The 17181-nt window shown below is 39.7% G+C and overlaps 1 protein-coding gene across 4 annotated transcripts in view; it reads right to left on the reverse strand.

The window, feature by feature from the left end:
- Positions 1-17181, reverse strand: part of LOC145510508 (uncharacterized) — a 329761-nt gene that overhangs the window by 250331 nt on the left and 62249 nt on the right. The window contains exons 4-5 of one of the 4 annotated variants that reach the window (XM_081501902.1): positions 5025-5149; positions 3991-4051 (exon numbers count right to left, since the gene is read on the reverse strand). The exons of the other annotated variants lie outside the window; for them this stretch is intronic. The gene's annotated coding sequence lies outside the window, so the exon portion shown is untranslated. The remainder of the gene's footprint in view (positions 1-3990; positions 4052-5024; positions 5150-17181) is intronic. 4 annotated transcript variants of the gene reach the window in all.

Raw genomic sequence — 17181 nt, forward strand, 5'->3', positions numbered from 1 at the left:
TCCTTATGCAGAAAGTTCTCCCAGTCGGAAGGTCTTACTCTCCACTTGGGAGGAGAATTATTCGCCGAGTCCCCTGAAAGCAAATGATCCAGCACACACACACACAAGCCCCAGTCAAAATGAAAGACCACAGGAAAAGGATGAAGGGAGAGAGGGAACACGGACTTATTTTCGTTTGCTCTATGACTATGTATTTTTAATCAGCTTTTCCAAAAATGCTTGCTGCATGTCATTATCCTCTCCACTGGTCCTTAACTGCGCATCCTGACTCCACCCGCTCCCTGTGATTCAACCAGTAATTGAGTGCCACGTGTGTGCCACACACCCATTTGAGTACTAAGGAAATAACAATGAGGAATTCAGACAACTTCTTTGCCCCCAAGGAGTTTTATAATCTGTAAGGAGTAGACAGTAAACAAACTAATTTCAGATGGTATTCAAGACTATGAAGAAAAATAAAACTGGATGATGATGTAACAAGGAGAGAGAGAGGGTGGCAGGCCATTTGGTGTACTGAGTTTAGATACCTGGGTCATGAAAAACTCCCTATAAAGATGTGAGATTTAAACTGATAACAAGATGAAGAGGAAGCATCAATCATCTAAAGATGTAAAGGCTCGGAGTTTGGGATTAGCAAACTATTCTATATAGAATAGATAACCAACAAGGTCCTACTGTATAGCACAGGGAACTATATTCAATATCCTGTAATAAACCATAATGGAAAAGAATAGGAAAAAGTGTATAGTATATATACGTGTGTATGTATAACAGAGTCACTTTGTTGTATGGCAGAAATTAACACAACATTGTAAATAAACTACACTTCAATTAAAAAAAAAAAAAAACACTAGCAAAAGAAATGCATTACACTAAAAATACAGAAAGATGTATAGAGGACCCCAGGCAGCAAGAGCCTTCCAAGTTCAAGACTAGGAAGGACACGTGTGTCCAAGAAGAGTGAGGACGGAAAGAGTGGTGGTCAAGGGCCAGGTTGTGGAAGGCCTTCAATCATTCTGAGTTTCGTGCTGCATAATAGGGAAGCAACGAAGGATTTTAATTAAAAAAGCAAAATAACATGATATATAATTTTTAAAGACTGATTTTACCATGATGTGTGCAAAAGATTGTAGCGGAACAAGACTGGAGCAGGAGTGCTTAGGGAATTGGAAGAGGAGCAGGTGAGAGGCAGTGGCTGCTTGGACCAGCAGGACCCGACAGCACAGCAAACATGCCCCACCCAGGGGACACACTAGGGTCAAAACCCAGCCATGGCACAGCTTGGAAAGGAGCTGATCCAAGCTGGAAATAGCAGCCTTTCGACAATGTGTCCACACCAGAGGAATTTCTTTTTCACACGTGAAATTGACTTCTCTGCTTGGGAGCCCCTTGAAATAGTGTGACAAGGAGAACAGCCTCAGTTTGGAAATACCATAGAGGGTGACCCGAATACAACTTGCTAATAATAGATTCAGTTTGTGGTGAGTGAAGAAATTAAGGGCGACTCCTACATTTTTGGCTGGAGTACCGTGATGGGTTGTTCCACTTACTGAGATGTGGAAGATTGGAAAAGACCTGTGTGATACTAAAGACCAAAGGTTTTGTTTCTAACATGTTGACTGAACTGTCCATTAGACTTTGGATGGGCAATCATGTAAGGGGAGAGTTTGGAAATGAGAAATGAGTTTGGAGATGAGAAAAGGGGATGGAAATTGGCTGGAGGGTAGCAAGAATCAGAGATCAGAGGAAAAAGAGTCAGCAAATTCCACACTTGACTCATTCAGCCACCAATATGCACTTATGCAATGAAATAGGACATGAAGACTGTTCCAGAAATAGCTGCCTGGCAGGTGGAAGCTGGGTGGTGCTCACTCAACATGTGCTTTATAGCTCATTTTCAATCAAAGCCTCCCATATAAATCCAGACAGCAGATCATCTACAAATTTAATTAGCTATGTTTGTGCAGAATCTCAATTTGACCATAAAAATTGAATGTTTAATATAGTTTAAGGTTCAATGGCCTTTCTTTTTAAAAGGAGACAGATGAAATGGCCACAGATTAATGCTTCCGGTCATCCTCAATATATCAGAGTTATGAAGACAACAGAAAAGAGTGGATAGTACAAGTATGAATCCTGAACGAAACACAGGATTTAACTATCTTCTAGATAGTGATTGCAGCCATGAAATTAAAAGACTCTTACTCCTTGGAAGGAAAGTTATGACCAATCTAGACAGCATATTAAAAAGCAGAGACATTACTTTGTCAACAGAGGTCCATCTAGTCAAGGCTATGGTTTTTCCAGTAGTCATGTATGGATGTGAGAGTTGGACTATAAAGAAAGCTGAGCACCGAAGAATTGATGCTTTTGAACTGTGGTGTTGGAGAAGACTCTTGAGAGACCCTTGGACTGCAAGGAGATCCAACCAGTCCATCCTAAAGGAAATCAACCCTGGGTGTTCATTGGAAGGACTGATGTTGAAGCTGAAACTCCAATACTTTGGCCACCTGATGCGAAGAGCTGACTCATTTGAAAAGACCTTCATGCTGGGAAAGATTGAGGGCAGGAGGAGCAGGGGACGACAGAGGATAAGATGGTTGGATGGTGTCACTGACTCAATGGACATGGGTTTGGATGGACTCCGGGAGTTGGTGATGGACAGGGAGGCCTGGCGTGCTGCGGTTCATGGGGTCGCAAACAGTCAGACACGACTAAGCGACTGAACTGAACTGAACCAAACTCTCCTTAAAAAATTATTTTCTCTAGTTGTTTGCACATCATAGCATCTGACAATTGCCTCTTGTAGCTACTTGCAGAAGCCAATTATCTCACACTCAGGGAGAACAACCCTATCACCTTCTAACACCCTTCTCCCTTGGGTACAGACAGGTACTATGTGCATATGCTATTAATAATGAAAACAAAACACTCTGCAATAATTTTGGCCAGATCCATAAATATTTATAAGGTCTTGGGTGAGTTCATACACATTTTCATATCATTTAATTTAAGAAGAGTTGTCATAATGAGCACTCGACCTAGATTTCAGTCTTGACTATGTCATTTGCTTGTTGTTACTTTGTGCAAAGCAGTTGCCAACAGTCTGTTTTGTTGTAAATAGGAAGGACTTCTCTGGCTACTTCACACAGAGATGAGCTAATTAAAAGAAATGAGGGTGTGTAAACTTACCTGCCATGCCTATTGCTAGGAAAGGTGAGCTCAGGCACATTATAAACTCAGTGCTGTCCTGAAATTTCTTACCTTGTAATTGCTGGAATATCAGAAATCAGATGTGTCTGGACTACTTGATACAAGCACAACACCAAGTTTGTGTTTTTTCACACTAGCACATAGCAATTGATTAATTGATATTAGTTTCATGCAGTCCATGTTTCCTTTATTCCTCACCAAAGAGAGGTCAGAGATGAATTAGTTCAAGCTTGTTTTTAAGTTTGAGGAAAGCAAAACCCAAATAGGTGAAAGGACAGGTGAAACTTCGGTTTCACAGTAAATCTCTCTCAGCCTGTGTTTCCCCATCTGTTAAACAAGGGAATTAAACTAGATAAGTAATTTTAAACCTGTGTGAATCTGCTATAAAGCACGGGAAACTCAGCTTGGTGCTCTGTGGTGACCTAGAGGGGTGGGATGGTGACGGGTGGGAGGGAGGTCCAAGAGGGAGGGGATATATGTATCCATATAGCTGATTCACATCGTTACAGAGCAGAAACTAACACAACACTGTAAAGCAATTATACTCCAATAAAATACATGCAACATACATCAAACTGTGTTTCACAGCAGAGCCCACCCACAGAGAATGTGATCTCCCTACAGTCAGAGCAGACCTGCCCATCGGGCACTATATATTTCAGTTCTGCATCAGTTCAGTTCAGTTCAATCGCTCAGTAGTGTCTGACTCTTTGCAACCCCATGGACTGCAGCACGCCAGGCCTCCCTGTCCATCACCAACTCCTGGAGTTTACTCACTCATGTCCATTGAGTCGATGATGCCATCTAACCATCTCATCCTCTGTTGTCATCTTCAGTTCTGCATAAGATTAGTTAGAAAAGAGAGTTTCAAAAAGGGTTTCATGCTGCTAACAGTTAAATATTTTAAATCACTTCTCTGTTTATGAAAGTTGACAAATTAGCTGGGCTGAATGGTGATTGTAGGCTTTTGAGGGGCTATAATATGGTCTAAATGTTAATGACTTCAGGCAGTTCACAGCTCTAAAATTCATCTGGTCCCCACACCTTCCTTTTGTCTTATTATCAACCCAAAGTACCTGCCTAGGTCCAAAATTGCCCCTTCCTCCCTTCCATCTCATACTGGGAGGAAATCCTTGCTCAAATTCTTATTACCAACTTTAGGATGCCAGTGTGGCTGCTATGAAATCTACCAGCAGCTTAAACAAGAGAGATCACTTTTCTCTCCCACAGCAGTGTAAGCAGCCCAGGGCTGTGGCAGCTCCATGGCGTTTGGGTACAACATCCTTCCTGTCTTGTCCTGCCAACCTCAACCTGCCTTTAGGCATCAGGGAGCCCAGATCAAGGTCAGGATTCCTAAAGACAGAATGAAAGGATGGTGACTGGGAGACAGCTATTGGTTTACACCACATCTTCACTATCAAAGTTTAAACTCTGAGGGCAGAGACCATGAAGGTAATATCCTCATACCCTACATGATGCCCAGTGATGTACAAAATCTGTGCAAGTATCAGTATAACACTCATTTACTTTAAGAAGGAAATCAACAGGGAAAGGAACAATTCTAAGTAACGAAAGCAGCTGAGCACAAGGGAACAACTCAGTTTTGGACGTCCTTAACTTGAATGTTTGTTTGGTCAAATTGACAACTATATACACTGTAGAGGCAAAGACTGGGCTGGGAATATAAATTTGGGGTGCTTACCATGCAAATAATACCTAGAGTTTTGGATGAGAACGTGGGGAAAATGGAGGTAGGAAAAAAAGAGGTTCAAGGGCTTCCCTGCTGGATCAATGGTAAAGAATCCACCTACCAATGCAGGAGGCCCAGGTTCGATCCCTGGTCCAGGAAGATCCCACGTGCTGTGGAGCAACTAAGCTTATGCACCTGAACAATTGAGCCACAGCTGCTGAAGCCTGCACACCTAAAGCCTGCGCTCTGTAACAAGAGAACACCCCACAATGAGTAGCCTGCCCACAACAACTAGAAAGTAGCCTCCACTCACCACAAGTAGAGAAAAGCCCATGCAGCAAGGAAGACCCAGCACAGCCAAATAAATAAATAACATTATCTTTAAAAAAAAAAAAGAAAAAGAGAGGTTTAAGAACTAGATCAGGGAGTATGTTAACATTTAGGGTGGAGATAAGGATAAACCAGTGAGTGAGACTGAGAAATGGCCCTTGAGAGAGGCAGAAAGAAATGTTATCCCAAAGAAAGGATGTCAAGAAAGTGGTGGTGATAAATGGTGTCAAATGCTGCCAATTAGGCAGAAAATAAGGAATCAGAAGTGAATGCTGGCTTCAGTAAAGGGAAGTCAACTGTCATTGATTACTGATTAAGCAGGATGTTAAAAACAAAAAACTGACTGGAATAGGCTAAGAGGGAAGGAAAAAAAAAAAACTAGAGGCAACAAGCATAGATGATTCCTCCAGGGAATTCTGCTGTGAAGGAGAACAAAAAATGGAGTGCCACTGACAAGGACATAGGGGAAGGAGGGTCAAGAAAACTTTAGATGTGAGAAATAACCTGTTTCATTGATAATAGGGATGACCTATTAGAGAAAGTTCAGTGATGGAGTTGAGAGGGAACGATTGTACCAATGTCCTTGTGCAGACATCACCAAATAGTCAATGCCAAAATCAAATTGATTATATTCTTTGTAGCTGAAGATGGAGAAGCCCTTTACATTCAGCAAAAACAAGACTGGGAGCTGACTGTGGCTCAGACCATCAGCTCCTTATAGCAAAAATCAGGCTTAAACTACAGAAAGTGGGGAAAACCACTAGGCCATTCATGTATGACCTAAATCAAATTCCCTATGATTATACAGTGGAGGTGATGAATAGATTCAAGGTATTAGATCTGGTAGATAGACTGCCTGAAGAACTATGGACAGACATCTGTAACATTATATTGGAGGCACAGAACAAAACCATCCCAAAGAAAAAGAAATGCAAGAAGACAAAGTGGTTGTCTGAGGAGGCTTTACAAATAGCTGAACAAAAAAAGGGTGTGGGTGTGGCATAAGCCCTCTTGGAGGAGGTCGCCATTAACCCCACCACAGAGCCACCAGAACTTATACAGGACTGGGGAAACAGACTCTTGGAGGGTACAAATAAAACCCTGTGTGCACCAGAACCCAGGAGAAAGGAGCAGTGACCCCACAAGAGACTGACTGACCCAGACTTGCCTGTGAGTGTCCAGGAATGGCCTGCTGCAGGGTCAGGGGCACTGAGAGTGGCAGACGGTCCCCATTTTCTTCCTTATCTCCACCATAGTTTGGTCTCAGGTCAAACAACAGGGAGGGAACACAGCCCAGCCCATCAACAGAAAAGTGAATTCAAGATTTACTGAGCAGGGCCCTGCCCATCAGAACAAGACCAAGTTTCCCCCACAGTCAATCTCTACAAATCAGGAAGTTTCCATAAGACTCTTATCCTTATCAGAGGGCAGGCAAAATGAAAACCAGAATCACAGAAAGGTAATCAAATGATCACATGGACCACAGCCTTGTCCAACTCAATGAAACTATGAGCCATGCTGTGTTGAGCCACTCAAGATGGACGGGTCAGGGTGGAGAGTTCTGAAAAAATGTGGTCCACTGGATTAGGGAATGGCAAACCACTTCAGTATTCTTGCCATGAGAACCCCATGAACAGTATGAAAAAGCTAAAAGGCATGACACTGAAAGATGAACTAAAATGGACTGGAATGGGTGAATTTAATTCAGATGACCATTATATCTAGTACTGTGGACAAGAATCCCTTAGAAGAAATGGAATAGCCATCATAGTCAACAAAAGATTTGAAATGCAGTTGTTCAGTGCAATCTCAAAAACAGAATGATCTCTGTTAATTTTCAAAGCAAACCTTTCAAGTATCACAGAAATCCAAGCCTATGCCCCAAACAGTAATGTTAAAGAAGCTGAATTGAACAGTTCAATGAAGACCTACAAAACCTTCTAGAACTAACACTCAAAAAAGATGTCCTTTTCATTATAGGGGACTGGAATGCAAAAGTAGGAAGTCAAGAGATACCTTGGGTAACAAGCAAATTTGGCCTTGGAGTACAGAATGAAACAAGGCAAAGGCTACCAGAGTTTTGCCAAGAGAATGCACTGGTCATAGCAAACACCCTTTCCAACAACACAAGAGACTCTACACATGGACATCACCAGATGGTCAACATTGAAATCAGATTGATTATATTCTTTGCAGCCAAAGATGGAGAAGCTCTATACAGTCAGCAAACACAAGACCAGGAGCTGACTCTGGCAGAGATCATGAACTCCTTATTGCCAAATTCAGACTTAAATTAAAGAAAGTAGGGAAAATACTAGACCATTCAGGTACGACCTAAATCAAATCCCTTACAATTATACAGTAGAAGTGACAAATAGATTCAAGGGACTAGATATGATACACAGAGGGCCCAAAGAACTATGAATGGAGGTTCCTGACATTGTCCAGGATGCAGTTATCAAGACCATCCCCAAGAAAAATAAATGCAAAAGGGCAAAATGATTGTCTATGGAGGCTTTACAGATAGTGAAGAAAAGAAGAGAAGTGAAAGGCAAAGGAGAAAAGGAAAAATATATCCATCTGAATGCAGAGTTCCAAAGAAAAGCAAGGAAAGATAAGAAAAGCTTCCTCAGTGGTCAATGCAAAGAAATAGAGGAAAACAATTGAATGAGAAAGACTAGAGGTCTCTTTAAGAAAATTAGAGATACCAAGGGAACATTTCATGCAAAGATGGGCTCAATAAAGGACAGAAATGGTATGGACCTAACAGAAGCAGAAGATATTAAGAAGAGGTGGCAAAAATACACAGAATAACAATGCAAAAAAGATCTTTATAACCCAGATAATCATGATGGTGTGATCAGTCACCTAGAGCCAGACATCCTGGAATGTGAAGTCAAGTGGGCCTTAGGAAGCATCACTACGAACAAAACTAGTGGAGGTGATGGAATTCCAGTTGAGCTATTTCAAATCCTAAAAGATGATGCTGTGAAAGTGCTGCACTCAATATGCCAGCAAATTTGGAAACCTCAGCAGTGGCCACAGGACTGGAAAAGGTCAGTTTTCATTCCAATCCCAAATAAGGCAATGCCAAAGAATGTTCAGACTACTGCACAATTGCACTCATCTCACACGCTAAGTAATACTCAAAATTCTCCAAGCCAGGCTTTAACAGTACATGAACCATGAACTTCCAGATGTTCAAGCTGGATTTTTAAAAGGCAGAGCAACCAGAAATCAAATTGCCAACATTCACTGAATCATCGAGAGAGCAAGAGAGTTGCAGAAAAACATCTATTTCTGCTTTATGGACTATGGCAAAGCCTTGGACTGTGTGAATCACAACAAACTGTGGAAAATTCATAAAGAGATGGTAATACCAGACTATCTTACCTGTTTCCTGAGAAACCTGCATGCAGGTTAAGAAGCAACAGTTAAAACTTAGATGGAACAGTTGACTGGTTCAAAATTGGGAAAGGAGTATGACAAGGCTGTATATTGTCACTCTGCTTATTTAACTTATATGCAGAGTACATCATGAAAAATGCTGGGCTGCATGAGTTACAACCTGGAATCAAGATTGCTGGGAGAAGTATCAGCAACCTCAGATATATAGATGATACCACTCTAATGGCAGAAACTGAAGGTGACTAAAGAGTCTCTTGATGAGGGTGAAAGTGAAGAGTAAAAAAGCTGGCTTAAAACTCAACATTCAAAAAACAAAGATCATGGCATCCAGTCTTATCACTTCATGCAAACAGAAGGGAAAATAGTGGAAGCAGTAACAGATTTTCTCTTCTTGGGTTCCAAAATCACTGCAAATGGTGATGGCAGCCATGAAATTAGAAGACACTTGCTTCTTGGAAGGAAAGCTATGACAAACCATAGCTATAGACAGCACATTAAAAAGCAGAGACCTCACTTTGCCAACAAAGTTCCATATAGTCAAAGCTATGGTTTTTCTAATAGTCATGTATGGATGTGAGAGTTGGACCAAAAAGAAAGCTGAAAGTGAAAGAATTTCTGGTTTCAAATTGTGGCCCTAGAAATACTCTTTTGAGAGTCCCTTGGACAGGAAGGTGATAAAACTAGTCAATCCTAAAGGTATCAACCCTGAATACTCATTGAAAGGACTGATGCTGAAGCTCCAATACTTTGGCCACCCAATGCAAACAGCCAGCTCATTGGAAAAGACCCTGATACTGAGAAAGATTGAGGGCAGGAGGAGAAGATGGTGGCAGAGGATGAGATGGTTGGATGGCATCACTGATTCAATGGACATGAACTTGGGCTAACTCCAGGAGATGAGGGACAGTGAGGCCTGGCATGCTGCAGTCCACGGGGTCCCAAAGAGTCGGACGTGACTTAGCAACTGAAAAACAACAACATACCCCAGTTACCAGCTATGTTCAACTCAGGCTTGAATCCTGAACTTGCCCACTTGGTAGCCTAAAAAGACAGTACAATTATTTCACTATCTCTACCCTTCCTCTACAGATTAGCTGTGTAAACTCAAGGAGATGATGTGTTTAAAGCACTAAGCTCAGCGCAAAATGCATAAGTAGTTCTCAAATGTTAGCCAGTAATGGTAGTTGTAACCACCACTGTATCATAAAAACTGTGAAATACAGACTTATAGATTCTTGGAGACCTAATTCAGTTGTGAATGACTTTATTTCTACAATGGCTCAAGATTCTAAAATTCACAGTAGTATTATTTGACAGACTGGAAAATTTCTAAATAACACCTAACAAGTCTTGGCCTTCCTCAAATATGGATTTCACATCAAAGTTCAGGTGTTTTATATTGAAGTTCATAAGAGTTTTATCTATTTCTGAAGAAAAACACCAGCCTTCCCCAAAGACTACATAAAAATTTTAATTATGAATCTGGCTTTCTTAGATGTAACCACACCAATGGACCCTGGACATTTTCCAAACAAACTCCACATAGGAGAACATATTAGGAGTATAATTTGTAAAATAATAACTGAAAGATCTAATTTAAAATACCATATCTCTGGAACTTCCCTGGTGGTCCAGTGGTTAAGAATCTGCCAGCCAATGCAGGCAACATGGGTTCTATCCCTGGTCCAGGAAGATACCCCATGTTGTGGAGCAGTTAAGCCCATGCACCACAAGTACTGAGCTATCAATTTAGAGCCTGCCAGCTGCAGCTACTGAAGCCCTCAGGCCCCAGAGCCCATATTCCACAACAATAGAAGCCACCACAGTGAGAAGTGTGAGCACAGCAACTAGAGAGTAATCCTCGCTTGCAGCCACTAGAGAAAGCCCATGCAGCAGTGAAGATCCTGCACAGACATAAATAAATAAATCTTAAAAAAAAAAAAAAAAACACATTATCTGAATACCAAGGAAATACTTTTGTTAGTTTTAATTAAGATACAATTAACACATCATAAAATTTACTCTTATACAATTACATGTACACTTACACAATTATATGTTTGTTCGTTTTTTTAGCAGATTCACAAAGTGGTGCTACCATCTACCCCTGTGTAATCCCAGAACATTTTTGCCGTTTCATAAAGAAACCCAATACCAATTAGCAATCACTCCCCATACGCCACCACCAGCCCCTGATGTTTTTAGTTTTTCTAAGGCATGATAATAGTATGGTTATTTTTAAAGAGTTCTTGTGTTTTGTAATATACACTAAAATAATGATGAAATGAAATGACATCTGGGAATTGTGCAAAATAACCCAAGGATGGGGATATAGTTAAAAAAAAAAAAAAAAGATTAGCCATGAATCAGTAATAGTAAATTAAGATATCATTTGGGGGGACTTCCCCGGTGATCCAGTGGATAAGAATCTACCTCTGGGGCTTCCCTGGTGGCTCAGTGGTAAAGAATCTGCCTGCCAGTGTAGGAGACATGAGTTAGATCCTTCATCGGGGAAGATCCCTCGTGCCGTGGAGCAACTAAGCTCCTGCACCACAACCATTGAGCCTGTGCCCTAGAGCCTGGGGGCTGCAACTACTGAAACCCACATGCCCTAGAGCACATGGTCCACAACAATAAGAGAAGCCACCACAAGAAGAAGCCTGTGCACCGAAACTAGCGAGTAGTCCCCGATTACCATAACTAAAGAAAAAGCCCCCGCAGCTCACCCAGCACAGCCAAAAATAAATAAATAAATAAATAATTTTTTTTAAAAATTATATTTGTTTCATATTTGCTTGAAATCCTCCAAAATGAAAAAGCTTAACTAAACAAATGTGACATATTAAATTTCAGAGAAACATTTAAATCAAATCTACCTAAGACAGACCAATCTAATATAAGCATTTAACCTTAAAAACAATTAAAAGCAGACCCTAGGTACACAAGATGAAATAGAAATTTTACATTCCTAAACGTGCAAATATAAAACATTTTACCTTTATCCAACTTTGTGTTCAATCTTTCTGTACCCTTCATCAAATATCTATCTTCTGTAAGTAACATATAGCTGGATTTTGTTTCTTATCCAGTCAGAGCAGAGCAGCTTTGCCTTCTGATTGAAATATTTAGTCCATTAATTACCAATAGTTTGATTTAAATATACAATTTGCCTATTTGTTTTTTTTACTTCTCTCACCTTTTAGTATTTCCATTTTTCTCCTTTTGAGTCAAATGTATTTTTGTTTCATTTTTTTCTTATCTGTTTGCTAGCCTTCACTATTCTTTTACCCTAGAGATTACAGGATGTGTCACTGACATGGTAAATCTAATGGAGATTAATTCATTATACCACTTCCCAGACAATACAAGAATCTGAACACATAATCCACGTGGCCGTCCCAACATTCTGTACTAATGTTGATGTGTGCACCCAGGTATTTACCTTTTTTTTTTCTCTCTCTCAATGTTTTCTTGTATTTCTAGTTTCCTTTCTGAGATCATACTCCATTTTCCTGAAGATCATATTCCATTTTCCATTTTTTAGTGCCTCTTTCAGTGTGAGTGTACTAATGATGAATTCTTTTGTTGTTATTGTTCATTTGAGATGTCTTTATATTTTAACCTTATATTTAAAGGATATTGTCAATGGCTATAGTTAATCTTTTGGCAATTTTAAAGTAGCATTTTATTGTCTTTTGGCTTCGATCATGTGCGTTTGTTTTGTTCTATCTGGATGCTTTTGTAATTTTCTCAATGTCTTTGGCTTTCAATAGTTTTAAGATGTGTATACGTGTAGCCTTATTTAGATTTTGGAGAAGGCAGTGGCACCCTACTCCAGTACTCTTGCCTGGAAAATCCCATGGACGGAGGAGCCTGGTAGGCTGCAGTCCATGGGGTCGCTAAGAGTCGGACATGACTGAGCAACTTCACTTTCACGTTTCCCTTTCACGCACTGGAGAAGGAAATGGCAACCCACTCCAGTGTTCTTGCCTGGAGAATCCCAGGGACGGCAGAGCCTGGTGGGCTGCCGTCTATGGGGCCTCACAGAGTCGGACATGACTGAAGCGACTTAGCAGTATTTAGATTTCTCCTTACTGTTCTTTAATCTGTGGCTTGATATCTTGACATCCTTAATCAGTTTGGGGAAATACTCTGCCAATATTTTTTCAAATATTTCTTCTATCCCTTTCTCTCTTCCCTTCTCATTAGACAACTTAGATCACATGCATGTTAGCCCTTTTCACATTCATTTTCTCTATTTTCGATCCATTTCTTCTCACTATTTCTGAATGTAAGTTTATTTTTTCTGATCTTCCAGATCAGTGATATCTAATGGGGTGATAAATTAACTGTGTTCTTAATTTCAGTTATTGTAATTTTCAATTCTAGAACTTCTATGCAATATAACAATAAATAAATTTCAGGTCTCTGGTGAAATATTTCATTATTTTGACGTTTTTACCTGGTAACATCAATATCTGGAACACGAGTTAGTCTGTTTCTATTATCTATATTTTTATTTAAAGCTCTGGATAATGTTTTAATTCTCCAGAGGAGATTTTCTTGAGCTTCTGACAGGCATTTAAAGCAGAAACTGTTCACCTTAACCCAATCAAGAACAAAGCAAATCAAAGTTGAATTTGTCTTTGAATAGCTCGGTATATTCCTCATTACCCTTTATTCCTAGGGAATGGTCCTTCAGGGGTCCCAACCGAAAATCCTGAGTATTTACCAAAACACCTTTACCTTGGCAGACTCCAAGGAGAAAGTACAGAATGCTGGACTCATGGTGGTAGTTTTCCATTTCTCTGAGATCTTGGCCTCTCAAGTCCTAGCTGATTTATTACCCGAAAATGCCAACTTTGTCTCCCCATACCCATAAGTATGTTAAAATTTCTACTCAGTTTCTCAATCTCTCTACTCATGCCAATTGAAAATAAACAAATGCCTTTAGGAATAAAGCAGTGTAGAATGTTAAACCCCACTCAACATATTCCCCTTCGCTCTTGGATCTTGGCCCTTCAATTCCTCACTGATTTGGTTGCTCTCTGACTCTTTCAAACATATTACCATTTTTATATTTTGTTGAATTTCTTTCACTGTTGTAGGCATGAGACATGTTCTGCTGCAAGCTAGTCCACGCAATCTAGAGACAGATCCTACATATTTGTATATAGTAATTACATAGAAAAACAGTGGTTCCCAATTCTTGATCTCAGAACCTATTGAGGAGTCCTAGGAGCTTTTTTTCATTTTTAAGTGATATAGATTTATTAATATTTACCATATTAAAATGAAAATTAAATTCTAAAAGATGTTTTTATTTACATGCTTTAAATATTTACTAATTTTAAATACCAATAATAAACGCATTACAGATTAACAAATATTTTTATAACCTTTTCCTCCTAATCAAAACATTGGGAGAAGAGCTCAAATTTTTGCCAATCTCTTTAATGTTTAGCTTAATAGAATAGAGCTGGAGTCTGTTACCTGATTCTGCATTCATTCTCTTGGCATATATTATTCCGGTTAAAGTATATGAAGAAAACCCAGCCTCATACAGATATGTAAATAAAAAATGGAAGAGTATTTTAATAGTCTTTTCTGATATTCATGGATTTTCTTGTTTATACTACAGCTAAACTAAAGGAGGGGGAGTTTCTTAAAGGTTAGCTGCAATCTGAAATCTGAAACTGTATTAGTGAACTTTATTTTACCAAATTCTCTCTAGTGGTGAAGAACCCGCCTGTCAATGCAGGAGACGTAAGAGACATGGGTTTGATCCCTGGGTTGGGAAGATCCCCTGGGGGTGGGCATGGCAACCCATTCCAGTACTGTTGCATGGAGAATCAGGCAGGAGCCGAAGGGGACGAAAGAAGGTGAGATGGTAGAATGGCATCAATGACTCGATGGACATGGGTTTCAGAAGCTCTGGGAGTTGGTGATGGACAGAGAAGCCTGGTGGGCTACAGTCCACTGGGTCACAAAGAGTCGGGCACGACTGAAGAGGCTTAGCACACATAGATATTTGAAACAGTGAAACATTTCATCATATAATGTTAATTTAAAAATGTTAATATCGTCACCATCTCATCCAAGAAGTTTATGCACTGAAAAGATACCAGACTCAGGGTGGTAGAAATGTATTTGCCAAAATTTGAATTTTATAATTGGTGGCAAATATCAACTTTTTTCTTAAGCAATCAGCTCACTTTTTTTCATTTTTAAGACATTATTTACCAATAATTAAGACTGAAAAACAAAGCCTGTAACGTTCTCCTTTAAGTAAGAGTGGTATTCCATGAAAAGTGAAAGTGAAAGTTGCTCAGTCGTGTCTGACTCTTTGTGACCCCATGGACTATCCATGGAATTCTCCAGGCCAGAATGCTGGAGTGGGTAGCCTTTCCCTTCTCTAGGGGATCCTCCCAACCCAGGGATCGAACCCAGGTCTTCCACATTGCAGGCAGATTCTTTACCAGCTGAGCCACAAGAGATGGTGAAGAATACTGGAGTGAGTAGCCTATCCCTTCTCTAGCAGATCTTCCAGACTCAGGAATCGAACCGGGTCTCCTGCATTGCAGGTGGATTCTTTGCCTACTGAGCTATGAGGGAATGAATACTAGTGGTCAGTTCAGCTTACAACCCAATCACACGTGTGTTTTGGTATGTAGCAAAATTGCTTTATATGTAATTTCTATTTTGTCACCCAGAATATTAAAAAAATATATTTTCATGGATCAAAACTTATTTAATATGTTTTAATGATTTATCAAAAACATTCTTAGATGCAATTGGTACACATAAATGCATATACTCAAATATACATATATATGGTCAATCCTCATTATTCACAGATTCTTATCTGTGAATTTGCCTAAATTTCTTAAATCTCATCTGTAACTCCAAAATCAATACTGTGGTGCATTCAAGGTCTTTCAGAGACACGGGCAGTATGTTGAAAAAATTGAGCCGATCAATGTACATAGTCCGAGATGAGACAGAACAAGGCAACAGGCTGCCTTCATGTTTCAGCTGTCACCATGTAAATAAGTGTCCTTTATACAGTCTATTTACTACTGCATTTTTAAGCTTTCTGTTGGTGATTTTGCTGTTCAAAATAGCCTTTAAACATAGTCCTGAAGTGCTGTCTAGCTTTCCTAAGTGCAAGGAGGCTTTCATGTGCCTCATGTAGAAAACATGAGTCAGGCAAGCTTCTTTCAGGCATGAGTTATAATGCTGTTATCCAAGAGTTCAGTGTTAATGAATCAGCAACATATATTAAATAAGGTGCCTTTAAACTGAAACATGGGGCTTCCCAGACAGCATTAGTGGTGAAGAACTTTTCTGCCATGCTGGAGACGTAAGAGACACAGGTTCAATCCGTGGGCTCAGAAGATCCCCTGGAGGAGGGCACAGCAACCCACACCAGTACTGTTGCCTGGAGAATCCCATGGACAGAGGAGCCCAGTGGGCTACAGTCCATAGGGTCACAAAGTGTCAGACACAGCTGAAGTGACTTAGCACATACAAACTGAAACGCATATATAGTAAGATTACATGATGACTGGTTGATGAAAATGTCATGATCAGAGGCTCGTAGGAACATACCTCTGTACTTCACCTAAGAGTAATTGTTCAGTATTCATTTACTTTGTGTTTGGAGTAACTTACTATGGTGAGTAAAGAGAATCAACCTTATATATGCATATATGTAAATATACGCATGTATATAGTCCGTGTATGGCTGTAAAGAATTCAATTATTACTAATAAGACTTGGTTCCATTGCTTTGATTTTCTTTAAGGTCTAAGCAGGCTTCTCTCATGGCTCAGATAGTAAAGAACCTGCCTGCAGCGCAGGAGACCTGGGTTTGATCCCTAGGTTGGGAAGATCCTGTGGAGGAGGGCATGGTAATGCACTCCAGATTTCTTGCCTGGAGAATCCCATGGACAGGAGCATGGTGAGCTACAGTCCATAGGGTTGCCAAGAGTCAAACATGACTTAAGTGACTTAGCACAAGGTATAAGCAGTTTTATAGCATTCCTTTGCACCATTAATACAAATGACAAACACTTTAGAAAAAAAAATCCTATTATTCCTAGGAAAATACTGATACGTCTCTTAGGGCTCCAGAAAAAAAAAAAAGGTCTTCATTACCAAGCAGATTTATGTAAAGTATTAATTTTTGCCTTAAAATACATCTTCATTTCCCTGGTACTGTATATATATATTTTACTGTTATTACTTTTTATACATTAAGGGAGGTAGCATTCCAAATGCTTTCAAGATTGTAAATTCCTCAGGACCATGGTAAGTCTTGACAAACATATGAACAGAAAGAAATGTGATGCCTTGGTTTTGTCCTTTTCATTTGTTAATGAATGCTTCTGTTTTGTTACTATAATTAACTGTTCCTATGGTACCTCTAAATTAAATCCATTGAGACATATTAAATAGTCTATAGGTTACTCATTTACACATTTTAAGGCAGAATATGATCATATATACAGAGCATGACTTGAGGGAGTTATAAGTGG

Source organism: Giraffa tippelskirchi, chromosome 6 (assembly GCF_054371585.1).
Source record: "Giraffa tippelskirchi isolate mGirTip1 chromosome 6, T2T-mGirTip1v1.2.pri, whole genome shotgun sequence".
Lineage (NCBI taxonomy): Eukaryota > Metazoa > Chordata > Mammalia > Artiodactyla > Giraffidae > Giraffa > Giraffa tippelskirchi.